The sequence below is a fragment of the Acomys minous genome (genome assembly GCF_964271855.1).
Source record: "Acomys minous genome assembly, chromosome: 7".
NCBI lineage: Eukaryota > Metazoa > Chordata > Mammalia > Rodentia > Muridae > Acomys > Acomys minous.
The window spans coordinates 6,267,932-6,281,499 of NC_140488.1; the positions used below are offsets into that span (position 1 = coordinate 6,267,932).

A 13,568-nucleotide genomic window follows, 5' to 3' on the forward strand; every position below is an offset into this window, starting at 1 on the left:
CCAGCTCTGGTTATCTTAAGTAGGCATGTTTGGAGTTACTAACAATGTTATGTCCAAATTTTGAGAGACTCTCTGAACAGACCACCCAAGAGCCAAGTCCAAATGCAGTGGCAAGGTTGTGTTTATATTGCAGGTTGGAACCCAGGACACATCTCCAATGCGCTGATGCTGCAGGTGCAGGGAAGTGGCCTGGATTCTCAATGGAGAGGGGTTTGTTATAAGTTTTAGACAGAGAATTGGGTTCTACAGTATATGATTGGATGACATCTGGGCAGAAAAGCTGCAAGCAGAGAGTTACAAGACTTAGAGTTTCATGGTTGGGTAATAGATGTAGGGGCAAGTTGGCCTATAGAAAAGATTGGCTGAGGCAGTCATGGGGGCTTTAGGAACTTTGGCCTGGCCTCTACTAATTGGCTGTTGCTATGTGCCAGACCCCCTGCTGCTCAGCTTGACCAGCAGAGAGTGTATTTGGACTTTCCCAAGGTGAGCTGATTGTGTGGCCAGTGAACATTTTTTCTGTTTAGGCTAGTGTGTCCTTAGTCTGGAATCTGGGTTCAGCCCTTGCCTAGGTTGAAGACAAAATGGAGTTTCCTTTGAAAAATGGAGTCTCTTTTTCAAAAGGGAGTTTGTTTTGTCCTTACAAACCAGATAGTTTAGACTGAGTGTTTTATTTTACATTTTAACCTGTTTGTGTGTGTCTGCAGATGCAGGTAGATATCCTGAAAAGCTTATTCAGTATTTGTCAGGTAAGCCATTCAGTTGTAGAATAATATAGTTTTCCGTATCCTAGATGGCATTAAACAGGAATCTCTAAAAACCCAACATCTATAGGAACTCAGAAAATGCTGACACCAGGTTGTTTCAGTTTTCTTTAGGGATTTTTTTTTATTAATTTATTCTTGTTACATCTCAATGTTTATCCCATGCCTTGTATCCTCCCATTCTTCCCTCCCTCCCATGTTCCCCTTATTCCCCTCCCCTATGACTGTTCCTGAGGGGGATTACCTCCCCCTGTACATGCTCAAAGGTTATCAAGTCTCTTCTTGGTAACCTGCTGTCCTTTCTCTGAGTGCCACCAGGTCTTCCCCTCCAGGGGACATGGTCAAATATGAGGCACCAGAGTATGTGAGAGAGTCACATCCCACTCTCCACTCTACTGTGGAGAATGTTCTGACCATTGGCTAGATCTGGGTAGTGGTTTAAAGTTTACTGCCTGTATTGTCCTTGGCTGGTTCCTTAGTTTGAGCGGGACCCCTGGGCCCAAATATGCCTATGATAATGTTCTACTTGTTGGTTTATAGGACCCTCTGGATCCTTCTACTTTGCCATTCTCCCATGCTTCTCTCATCTAGATTCCCAATAGGATGTCCTCTCCTCTGTCCCAGTTTCCTGGTAAGTGAAGGCTTTCGTGGGACATGCCCCTTGGGCTAATATGCAGATATAAGTGAGTATATACCATTTGAGTCTTTCTGCTTCTGGGATAACTCAACTCATTATGATCATTTCTAGCTCAGCTGTCAAGAGAACAAAGCAATAGCCTACAGACTGGGAAAAGATCTTCACCAACCCTACATTTGACAAAGGTCTAATATCCAAAATATATAAAGAACTCACTCAAGAAATTAAACACCACCAAACCAAATAACCCAATTGAGAAGTAGGGCTTGGAACTAAACAGAGAATTCTCAACAGAGGATTATCAAATGGCTGAGAAACACGTAAAGAAATGCTAAACCTTCTTAATCATCAGGGAAATGCAAATCAAAACAACTCTGAGATTCCTTCTTACACCTATCAGAATGGCTAAGATCAAAAATTCAAGGGACACCACATGCTGGCGAGGATGTGGGGAGAGAGGAACACTCCTTCATTGCTGGTGGGAATGCAAACTAGTACAGCCACTTTGGAAATCTATCTGGTGCTATCTCAGAAAAATGGGACTAGGGCTTCCTCAAGACCCAGCTATTCCACTCCTTGGAATATACCCAGAAGATGCTCTAGCACACAACAAGAAAATTTGCTCAACCATATTCATAGCAGCCTTATTCATAATAGCCAGAACATGGAAACAGCCTAGGTGTCCATCAATAGAAAAATGGATAAAGAAACTGTGGTACATATACACTATGGAATACTATTCAGCTATTAAAAACAAGGAATTCCCGAAATTTGTGGATGAATGGATTGAGCTAGAAATGATCATAATGAGTGAGTTATCCCAGAAGCAGAAAGGTGCCGCGCCTTAATATGGCATAGGCTTCTGCCTTCCGCCATCCCTAAGGCAAGCGCTCTCGAAGATAAACAAGTCCTTATATGGCAAAAGGCTGTGCAAGGGTAACTGGTGATCTGATGACCAGCAGTCCTGCTCTGATGCGGACCTATGAGGAGGTGGCGCCTGGCATGAGCTGATTGGCCCTTGAGTTGTACTTAAACTTGGCCCTTCCCTTCTTCGGGGCCATTCCCTCTGAGCTTAATCCTGAGTAAAGATCTCGAGAAGAAGTCTGGTTGTTGGTTTCTTATATCCGCTGGATGGTGCGACGCCGACAAATGCCCACAGGAACAACACCTAGGACCCCTGTGGCTGAGGGAGTGTGGAAGCCCTCCTGTGCTGTGTAGACCAAGAACATGGCCCCCGCTCAGTGGCAGGCTGCACTACCACTATCTAGAGCCTCTATCTAGGAAGTGATTCTCAGGTCCAACCTGTGCTGTCAGTTGGCCCTGATAGCCTGGCCATCCCACCACCCCTGCCATGGTGAACCCGAGAGGGTGGACGAGGATCTCATTCCTGTATGTCAGTGCTGAGGCATCTTCTGAGCACTCACAACCACAATCATCACTTATAACCCTCCCCACATGTGCTGACCCTGAGGTCACAGAAGGCAGATGAGGAAGCTTGGTGAGGGGATCACTCATATAAGTCAGCCTTAGTTTCCTTCATCACTGTTAAACCTATACAGAGTAGCTTAATTATCCCAGTCTGTCTGCCTGTCTGCGTGTCTGCCTGTCTGCCTGTCTGCCTGCATTGCCTGTCTGCCTGCATTGCCTGTCTGCCTGTCTGCCTGCATTGCCTGTCTGCCTGTCTGCCTGCATTGCCTGTCTGCCTGTCTGCCTGCATTGCCTGTCTGCCTGTCTGCCTGCAATGCATGTCAATCTGTGGGTCAGTTTCCCAGAGGCACTCAGAGCACACAACTTGACTGACAGACACTTGGTCCCCTTCTCTTTCTGAAGTCCCCAAATGGCATCATGCACTGAATGCCTGGAGAGGAGTTGGATCAGCCTGCTTTTCCAAGTACACATAGGTGGAAATACCATTTGGGTGCCTTCTAGATGGGGTGGGGCTTCTGCTGTCGTGTCTCAGGTCCTACATACATGCCGAATGCAAAGCCACTGTCAGGAATAACTAGAACTCTAAAAATAGCTCCTGTGTGCTTGTCTACAGTGCCCTACAGAGCAAAGGGCTGACTCCAGCAACTGGGAACCTGTTTGGCTCAGTGCTCCCTCACCACAAGGGTACAGCTGTGGGGCCCTCTCTCTGCACTGTGCCATCCACTCTCAGGTCTGACTCTCACCCTGGGGATGATGGGATCCTCTTTCAGGGAAACCAGATCATGTGACCCAGATGATCTGAAGTGCTTGTTTCTGGACCAGAGCCATCACAGTCTGCTCTCAGGCTCCTGTGCTAAATCCCCAAGGAGGAGCCCCTGGGCACAGCCCTCCTGGCTGGCCTGCTAACCACTCCATGAAGCAGCACTATTTGTGGCCCACCTATCCTGAGAGAGGCCCCTTCAGCCCACCCTAAGCTCTTGCCCATTTGCTTCAAAAGAGAATTGAGGCTTTCTCCTTCCAGGAATCTCACAAAATGGCTCTGAGACACCCCAACCCCCAAGGTCCCTGATGCAGATGGGGATGCAGAAGCATGGGGAGCTGCCCTTTCTTCCTCTAAGTCACATGAGATTTGTTGCCAGACCCACAGCAGGATACACTGCACTTGGCTGTCAGTGGCCATGGACATGTGTTGCAGCTTCTGAGACTAAGTCTGATCTTCAGTCTTGACTAAGTCCTGGGGCCTCTTTCTAAGTCCTGGGGCCTCTTTCTTTCTGGGAACCTCTCTAATGCCTTCTATCCACAGAGGCCCCTGATCAGGAAAGGAGGGGGCTCACTGCCCCATGTTGGTAGCTGCTGGGTGCAGCTCACCAGACCATCGGACCCTGATTATCTGAAGTTGTTGTAACCAGACCAGAGCTCCCACAGTGCACTCTCAGGACCAGTGCGTACCCTACAAGCTACTCACTCATCTTTTCCTCCGGGTGTGCCTAAAAATGATGTCTCTGCTGGGTTCCCCAGAATGGAAGGAAAGGGGGTTCATCCATACAGTGTGAGGCATTTGGGCTAGGCTGACCACAGGGACAAAGCTGTGTGACTTCACAGCCCTGGTACTCAAAGAGAGACCTTTAGGGTCCCTGCAAAGCGCCTACCTGAATTCAGAAAGATCAGAGTGGCTTTCTCCATTTGAGAAACCTCACAAAATGGTGTGAAGAGGGGACATTCCCAATGCTAGGATGCCTGAAAGTTCCTCATCTGGGAAGTGGGGACCTGACTGTGAACCTCTAGGTGCAGTTCCTTGAGGGGAGAGAACCACAGAGAAAGGAGGGGCAGGGGACAGCCAAGCAGCCAGAATGAAATTTCCTGAATAAACTTTACTAAATCCTCCTGCTTGTTGGACACATGTTAAGATCTCGGTCACAACTGCACTAGAGAACTGAGCTAAAATGCTATCTTCTGGTTGGGGGGGACAGATCACAGGAAAAGAGTGGGAGCTGCTCATGCCTGAGGATCTGTCTGATTACCTCCCTGCAACCTGCATAAATAGTGGGATGCAGCAGCTAGCACCTGGTGCAGGAATCCTAGCACTCCTTTGGCAAGATGACAAGAGAGGCAGGAGAATGGGCCAGAATCTCCCAGGCAGCCAGCTTGGACTGCATACTGCAGCAGCAACAGAAGCCAATTAGGTACCAACACCACAAGGTGGAAGGAAGAGCCAACTTGAGATATATCCTCTGGCTCCCCACCAGCACTGAGGCATGCATGAGTCCTCCCTCACACTCTCCTATACGGGGATTGAAATGTTTTTATGTCTGATTGTTTGTTTTTTAAAAAACAAATTGGCCAGGTGCTAGAGCTTTGCTGAGCACTTCCTGGTTTTGCAGGAGGAAAGTTCAATTTCTAGCACTGACATGCAAACTCACAAGCATGTGGAACACTGCTTCCATGAAATGTGGCATCCTCTTCTGTCCTCTGGGGATACCAGGGACATGTGCAGAACACTTCACATGTAGACAACACAATAATACACCCTTAGTAGTCATCTCTGTCTCTCCTGACTAGAGAGGTGGAAGAGGCCCTGCCAAGAGCTCTAGGCCTCACCTTCCCATGATTCTACCCTGTGTGTGTGGAGGAACACGTGCAGAGGGCAGAGGTGAACTATGCCATACACGTGCTGTGTCCTCTTTAACTCTAACACCAGGAGAGGCTTCCTGTCTGCACACTTTTCCTTTCCTGTTTGGGGGTGATGGCGATACACCCTTTCTGACTGTATGTGTTATCCTAGTGTTCAGTCACCGAGGAAACCACAGCCCATGTCCTCCATGCCAAGTCCAGCAGCACAGCAGCTTGGAGCAGTTTTCCCTTCTCCCAGCCCTAAGTCATTCACACCGCCCCAGGCCCTGTTCCTGGTTAGTTAATTCTGAGACCCATAAGGGCCTTGGTTTACTCCACCAACTTGGGGCTACTAGCTGAACGTGACCCCTCTGCAACATTGCTGTACTTGTGCTGTGAAGGGAGTTCTCACCTGTCCTCCTGACAGGGTTGGGGCACTTGAGCGACACCATTTCCTAGAAGAGGGTGGACCAGCCTTAAGGCTGCCTGCTAACCCAGGACCTCTCACAAAGCAGCTGGTGCTCAGAGAGAGCATGCAGAAGAAATTGCTTTCACCTTCCCTTTGCCTTCACTGCAGTTGCCCAGAACAGGAGACAAAAACTGAGGAAGCAATCGAGATCATTTTATTCTGTTTGTCAGGGAAAGGCCAAGGCCTTCCCCATTGCCTGGGAACGTCCACTTAGAATGCCATGGTAGCTTGAGAAATAGCACAACATAGAAGGAAGTCAATCTCATTTGTTTACACAATAATACCCTTCTCCTGAAGGGAATGAACAACAGCAAGGGCATTGCTAAATCCATTTGCAAACTTAAGACATCCCAGGTTCATGAGCCTTGTAGTAAAGGTAGCAACATTCTATAACAACAAGACAACCTCAAGCCACCCAGACAGGACAGAGTAGAGGGAAGAACAGAAGAGAGTGGTTCACACAGCTCCTCCCACCCTGTGTCACATGATGGTGTGGTACTTAGATGACTGACTCTGCCTGTGCTGGGGTTGGATGGGAACTGCCCGTGTGGGAAGTAGAACGTGTGCAGGGCAGGGCCAGAAGGGCCATCTGCCCGGCCCTCCTGGCCTAGACCCTGTCTACCTCCTCTCTCAAAGCCTCTGCATATCTAAAGGGGTAGGCTCTGGGATCCTGCTTAAAGATGCTGGCAAAAAACTTGAGTAATTTCATCTTGGTGGTTTCAGCGCGGGCCCTTGGACCGCATAGGAACTCAAAGGAAGGAGGATTGCTTTCAGGCTCCTGCCTGTCTTCCAGATACCCTTCCTGCACAAAATGCTCCGTGATGAGACATCTGGGCTCCCCGTACATGAAATGCTCACTGCCCACATACAGCCCCATGTTGTTCAGTACACGCCACAAGGCCTGCTCACTAGTACAGTTGTCCTCTATGAAGATGATGCACAGCACGATTAGTAGCAGGCCTGTCTTGGGTACGCCTGGAAAACCATGCTGAGTGCCATGGTATGTGATCCCAAGGGCAAGAGCAACAGAGTAGATGTGGTCCAGGTCGTTTCTTTCCACTATCTCCAGGCCAAAGAGCAGCCTCAAACAATCAGAGGCCTTAGAAAAGATAACAGGGTAGTTAGTATTCCTTGTAACCGCGGAGGACTATGTACAGAATCTGAGCCTTAGATGTCAGCTGCTTCCTAGTGTACTTGAGGAGAAGGAAGTGAACCACATCAATTCTCTTTCTGTTGAGGACACCTTGTGAGGGAGAGAGTGGGTCAGCCAGTTTTGTTACTAGTCTGCCAGAAGACTCAAGAGATGATGCCCTACTGACAGGGCCCCTGGCATAGTAAGGAGAGGAGGCTCTTAGGCCACTGGGGAGAGCCCAGCGTATTTCCAACAGATGGATGCCCTGAGTGGGTGGCGGTGGCCTCCACCTCACCTGCCTCAGCTCCTGTGATGTGGCCAAGATCCAGGCCCCTTGCCCTGCTTTGGGACTGAGAGCTGTCTAGGAGGTTGCTTGTGTGTCTGCTGACAGTTGGATCCATGCTGATATTCTTGGGAACACAGGTATGTACTTGTTGCAGCTCAGAGGGATGAAGACTCACAGGCCTGCAGGGGGAAGAGAAAGGATGAGTTGAATCTGACACCTGAAGCTTGGGCAGCTCTCAAAACTTGTTGCCGTGTTTTTCCTGGGGGGTGCCCTATGCCCAAAGGACTCTGGGCCTGCGTGTGCCTTTGAGTGCAAGGATTCTCACTGTGGCACACTCCCACACCTGGCAATACTGTACCCTGACATGATGGCTGAGCCTGGAGCACACGCCATCATGCCCTGTGGTGGAATCTGCAGTGATGGCCACCTGGCCTGGCCTCCTCTCTGCTCTGTTCGGAGCTTCCAAAGTCCATCCAAAGTGCATCTTAGCTCCCCTTCCTGGAAAATCAGTTTTCCACGGCAAGAGTGGCAGCTCCCACTCAGGGTTCCCTAGGCATCAGCACAGGGCCATGCATGCTTTATGCAGTCCTCTCTCTGGGGGACAGGGCCTTCTCACATATTCATTAATGACCATGACAGCTTACCTGGTTGCCAATACCTATCTCCTCTGTCAAAGACGCCTGGCTCCCTCTTGCCTCCAATGGTACCCCATGCTCCAAAGGCTCATCTTCCTGAGAGAGGAGAGAGAAGTCAAGATGAATCAGCTCTGGAAATGCCTGGCAGGGGCGACTCACGAGCGAAAAGTGTTTCTGCCTTGGTGGCGCTTGCCTTTAGTCCCAGCATTCAGGAGGAAAAGGCTGGTCGATTGTTGTGAATTCAAGGTCATTCTGGTCCACAATTTGAGTCAAGGACAGCCAAGGCTATCCAGAGAGACCGTGACTCGAAATATGAGAAAATAAAAAGGTCAACATGGTGTGCCCCTGCGTTTTCCTGCAGATTCTAAAGACTAGACTATGCACTCCCAGGAGCTCACCCCCAAAACTATTGCAGGAATTTAGAATGCTATGTCTACCTGTCACTCTTCCAGGAGTTTAACTACTGTTTTGAAAGCTACAAGGCCGTGTATGCAAACAGCATAGTATAGCAACAATTCTTAAGGCACCTCAGAAAATGGCTCTGAGTGGCCCCTCCTACCCAGTTCGCGAATAAGTGAAACCCAGCTTTAGCAACACTCTTCCCCTGAGGGCCTGAAATAAGAAACACCTGATTGACACTCTCCATTCCAGAAACCTGACAAAAGGGCTTCAACCACTGGGAACCAAGAGAGGACCTGTCCCTAGATAGAGTGTCCCTTGCCTAAAGGTACAGACACTTCACAAAATAGCCTCGAGCTCTAGGGACCTGGAGGCCCTCACTCACTGGAAGTAGAGCCCCTTACATAAAGGTCTAAGAATTCCACAAAATGGTCTCAAGCCCTAGGGACCTGGAGCACCTCAGTCCCCAGATGTAGTGTCCCTTACCTAAAGGCACAGGATGCGAGGTAGCTTGATAGAAGTTGTTGGAAGCAGAGGGCATGGGACTGAGGCAGGGATCCCATGCTGCCCCACCATGGGAGGTAGTTTAGAGGATTGATACCAGCCCTGCCCCAGGTTAACTAAGGCTATTTTAAAATATAACATATGTCTTTATCTTGCTTGCTTGCTAGCAGGACCTATAGGCAATAAAGATAATTATTAAAACAATACTGTTATACCCATAGTCTGTTTCCTGTGGAGCTCTAAGGGGAAGCTGCTGTGGATGGCCTCTCTTAGGCATCTTGAGTTAGGGTGAGTGAGGTATCTCTGGGTGGTGATGACTATTACCTAGGATTTGAATCATATCAGCAGTTGGGGCCATCTTTGTAAGGCAAAAGGGATTCAAAGTTTGGACCTTCCCCCAAGGACTGTGGCCATCTGAAGCTAAGAAAAATGAGGTGCCACAGTTCAGCTATGTCCCGGTGTCCACCCTGCAAGGCAGGAAGTGTCTTTCTTACTTACAGGACCTCAGGATGAAAGGTGGGGCAGAGGAGTCTTTGGCCAGATTCATTCTGGTGGAAAGGTAAGACAGCAAGAGGAACAGGTAAGATGAATGCACATCAGGTGTACTTCAAGAAACCCTATTTTAGATAGGGATAGCTAGGTCATGTGCACATCACGCAAGATCGGTATGCCCCTCCGCCTCCTGGCCCCCGGGGGTCAACAGATGACAGCACCAGCTCACTTATCCTGAGAGGGTTTAGGATCTCATGGAGGAGAGGAACTTGACCTGAGAAGGAGACATCTGTGAGGCTTGAGAGTTCCCAGGCTGGACTCATCCAGGTGAGAAGTCCAGGGACTATTTAAAGAAACTCCAGGCCAGCACACAGGCAGGAACTCACAAAGCCTTCCCAGGACTGCTATTACACAAACAGCCTTGGGCAAGGCTCAGTCTGAGCCCCAGGCCCTCTTGCCTAGATGTAGTTGAGCAACTTGACCCAGCTCATCTGAGGAAAGGTCAGTGTGTTAAGATTCAAACTGAGAACTGACCGTTTCATTGTCCAAACAGAGGATTCCAGGACTCTCCCTGCCCTCCTGCAGCCGGACTGCTTCTTTACCCCTCAGCTGGTCAGCTATGCCTTATCATGACTGGTCTCCCCTTTAGGCCTATTTCTTAACCTTTGTCCCGGTGACCCTGAAATCCAATTTTAGTTCTTCTGGTCTCTCATTCCCTCCCTCTGACACCTGCCCTGAAGGCCCAATCAGGAGTCCTCCTGAATCTTCTTTGCTGAGTTGGCCTGCTGTAGGGCCAGGTATTCCTGTAACTTGGTCTGTTGTAGGGCCAGGTACTGTGCTCTCATGACCATTATCTGGATGGCACCTACCTTTTGCTTGGTATGAGTTGGGCACAAAGCACGACTGTTTATATAGAACTAAGCTTTTTTTTCCTTGTGGCCATTTGTCCCTCCTGCCAGAGAGTTGCCCTTGACTCAGCATTTCAGCCTATAAAGTGGGACAATGGGCAAAGTCATTCTCTTCTGTCACTTTTTTCCTGGTGACACTAGGGGCACTGTTATTCGGGCCTAGAAAGGCTGAAAAGGTAGTCAAAGGCTAGGTAATGGGGCACTTACCAAAAGCATCTTTTTAGCTGATCCAGGTGAAGAGACAGGGAGTAGTCACATCTGCGAGACTGGTTTACATCAACTTCCAGCAGGTCCAGCTCTCAGCAGCTCTGGATCGAGTCTGTTAGCCAGGTAAAAACCTGCTGAGACAAATACAGACTAGGGACAAAAGTTAAAGTTGTGTCTATAAGACAGTTGGGGTAGGCTTATGCCTTTGAGACCCAGTAAAAGTGTGGACATTCTTTTCTCAGTCCCGAAGACTTGGTAAACATATTGGACAGACTTGTTTCTAGCATGATGAGAGGCAACCTCAAGTCTATATTCAGAATACCACCAAAGGGAAATTAAAAAATCTTGGGCTTGGGACTGATTAGTAAGTAGTCAGTGCTCCAGCTTATCAGAACTTTTATCCCTGATCTCCTCAAGGCCTAATCATGATGTGGTGTTGTATTTTGTCACATGATTTTTAGCATTTAATGAGATGATCATATTTTGTTTTTCTTTCTGTTTCTTCATATAATGAATTATGTTGATGCATTTTTATATATTGAACCACCTCTGCATTCCCGGGATGGAGCCTACTTGGTCATGGCCAATGACATCTTTGATGTGCTCTTGAATTCTGTTTGTGAGTATATTTTTCATCAGTGTTCATAAGGGAAATTGGCCTGAAAATGTTTTTCTTTGGTTGGTCTTTGTGTGTTTTAGGCACAAGAATGACTGTGGCCCCATAGAGTGAGTTTGGCAATGTTCCTTCTGTTTCTATTTTGTGCAATAGTTTGAAGAGTATTGGTATTAGCTCTTCTTTGAAAGTCTGGTAGAATTCTTACCTAAAATCATCTGGCCCTGAGGCTTTCCCGCCCTTCCCCGAGGTTGGGACACATTCAATGACTGCTTCTTTTCCTTAGGGGTTATGGAGTTATTTAACTTGTTTTCCTGATCTTGATTTAGATTTGGTAAATGGAATCTACCAAGAAAATTGTCCATTTCATTTCTATTTTCCAATTTTTTAGACTATGGTTATTGAAAAAAGACCTAATATTTCTTTGGTTTTTTTCCAAAGTGTGTGTTGTTATGTTCTGTTTTTCCTTTCTGATTTTGTTGATTTGGATATTTTCTCTCTGCCTTTTAGTTAGTTTGGCTAAGTGTGTGTCTTTTGTCTATCTTGTTGACTTTCTTAAAGGACCGCCCCTTGATTCCATTCATTCTTCCTCTTGTTCTCTGTTACTAATCTGTTGACTTCAGCTTGAGTTTGATTATTTGCAGCCATCTACTCCTCTTGGGTGTATCAGCCTCTTTTGTTGCAGAAGCTTCCAGAGGGGCTGTTAAGGGGCTAGTATGGAATCTCCCCAATTTCTGTATGAAGGCACTCAGTGCTACAAACTTTCCTCTTAGTACTGCTTTCATTGTGACCCATAAGCTTGGGTATGTTGTGCCTTTATTTTCATTGAATTTTAGACAGTCTTTAATTTCTTTTTCATTTCTTCCCTGACCCAGTTGTCACTGAGTAGGGAGTTGCTCATTTTCCATGATTGTGTAGGGATTTTGTTATTTCTGTTGTTGAGACCCATTTTAACCCATGGTGATCTGAGAAAGCACAATGGGTAAATTCAATTTTTTGTATAAGTTACCCTTTGCTTTGTGACCGATTATATACTGCCAATTTTCGAGAAGGTTCCATGTGGTGCAAAGAAGAGTGAATATTCCTTTGTGCTTCAGGGAAAAGTTGTGTAGATAACCATTGGGTCCATTGGATTCATTCGATCTGTTGGTTTCATATTTTCTCTCTTTTGTTTCTGCCTCACTGATCTGTCCATTGGTTAGAGTGGGGCAATGCATTCTCCCACAACTGAGGTGTCTGCACCGTTCAATGATTTTAGGTTTAGTAGCAACTTTGTTCAGGTTTTGTTTTCTTTTTGTTTTTTTTTTAATAAATGTGGGTGCTCTTGTATATTGTTCAAAGATGTTCTGAATTGGAATGTCCCCTTGGTAGTCTTTTCCTTTGGTGAGAATGGCATGTTCTTCCCCATATCTTTTCATTAATTTTGGTTGAAATTCTATTGCTTCATGTTGTACTACTCTATTAAAGAGCTGCCTCTGGATTTAAATTAGACACCCTGTCTTCCAACCCAAGCATGCTTGTTTTAAAATTTACTCCAACGTACCTGTCCTGGGTCAGGAGACCATCTGACACTAGGACAAAGAGAGAAAACAAATCTAAACAGCCCACGGAAAGACATTATGTAACTTCAGAGGACTAATATATAAGATGTAGTTTAGGATCTTAAAGAAAAAATGTTTAAAGATGTATTTATTATTTACACAGCATGTCCTCCTGCAGGCCAGAAGAGGGCACCAGATCTCATTGTAAACCACAGGGTTAGTTCCTGGAAATTGAACTCAGGGTCTCTGGGTTAGGATTTGTAGTCTTCTTGAATATCGTTAAAAATCCCTAAAGGAAACTGAAACAACCTGATGTTACCATTTTCTGAGTTCCTGTAGATGTTGGGTTTTTATAGTTTTCTGTTTAATGCCATCTAGGATACGGATAACTATATTATTCTACAGTTGAATGGCTTATATGACAAATACTGAATAAGCTTTTCAGGGTATCTGCCTACATCTACAGACACACACCAACAGGGTAAAATGTAAAATAAAACCCTCATTCTAAACTATCTTGTTTGTAAGGACCAAACAAACTCCCTTTGGAAAAAGAAACTCCATTTTGTGTTAAACCTAGCCAAGGGCTGAACCCAGATTACACACTAAGAACAAACTAGCCAAAACAGAAAAAAATATTCCCTGGCCACACAATCAGCTCACCTTGGGAATGTCCAAATACACTCTCTGCTCCTCAGGCTGAGCAGCACGGGTTCTGGCACATGGCAACAACCAATTAGGACAGGACAGGCCAAATTTCCTAATGCCCCCATGACTGCTTCAGCCAATCTTCTCTATATGCCAACCTGCCCCTACACCTATTACACAACCATGAAACTCTAAGTCTTGTAACTCTCTGCTTGCAGCTTTTCTGCCCAGATGTCATCCAATCATATACTGTAGAACCCATTTCTTTGTCTAAAACCTATAAAAAAAAAAACCCTCT

At 46.7% G+C, this 13,568-nt stretch overlaps 1 long non-coding RNA gene and 1 pseudogene across 2 annotated transcripts in view; one reads left to right on the top strand and one right to left on the bottom strand.

The window, feature by feature from the left end:
* LOC311601334 overlaps positions 1 to 13,568 on the top strand; it is a 178,099-nt gene that overhangs the window by 94,467 nt on the left and 70,064 nt on the right. The gene's annotated exons all lie outside the window — the stretch shown is intronic.
* LOC311601938 (melanoma-associated antigen 10-like) lies at positions 6,513 to 7,438 on the bottom strand (annotated as a pseudogene). The gene is made up of 2 exons: positions 7,333 to 7,438; positions 6,513 to 7,148 (listed from the first exon to the last, which is right to left on the bottom strand). The product of its transcript is annotated as a melanoma-associated antigen 10-like (transcript).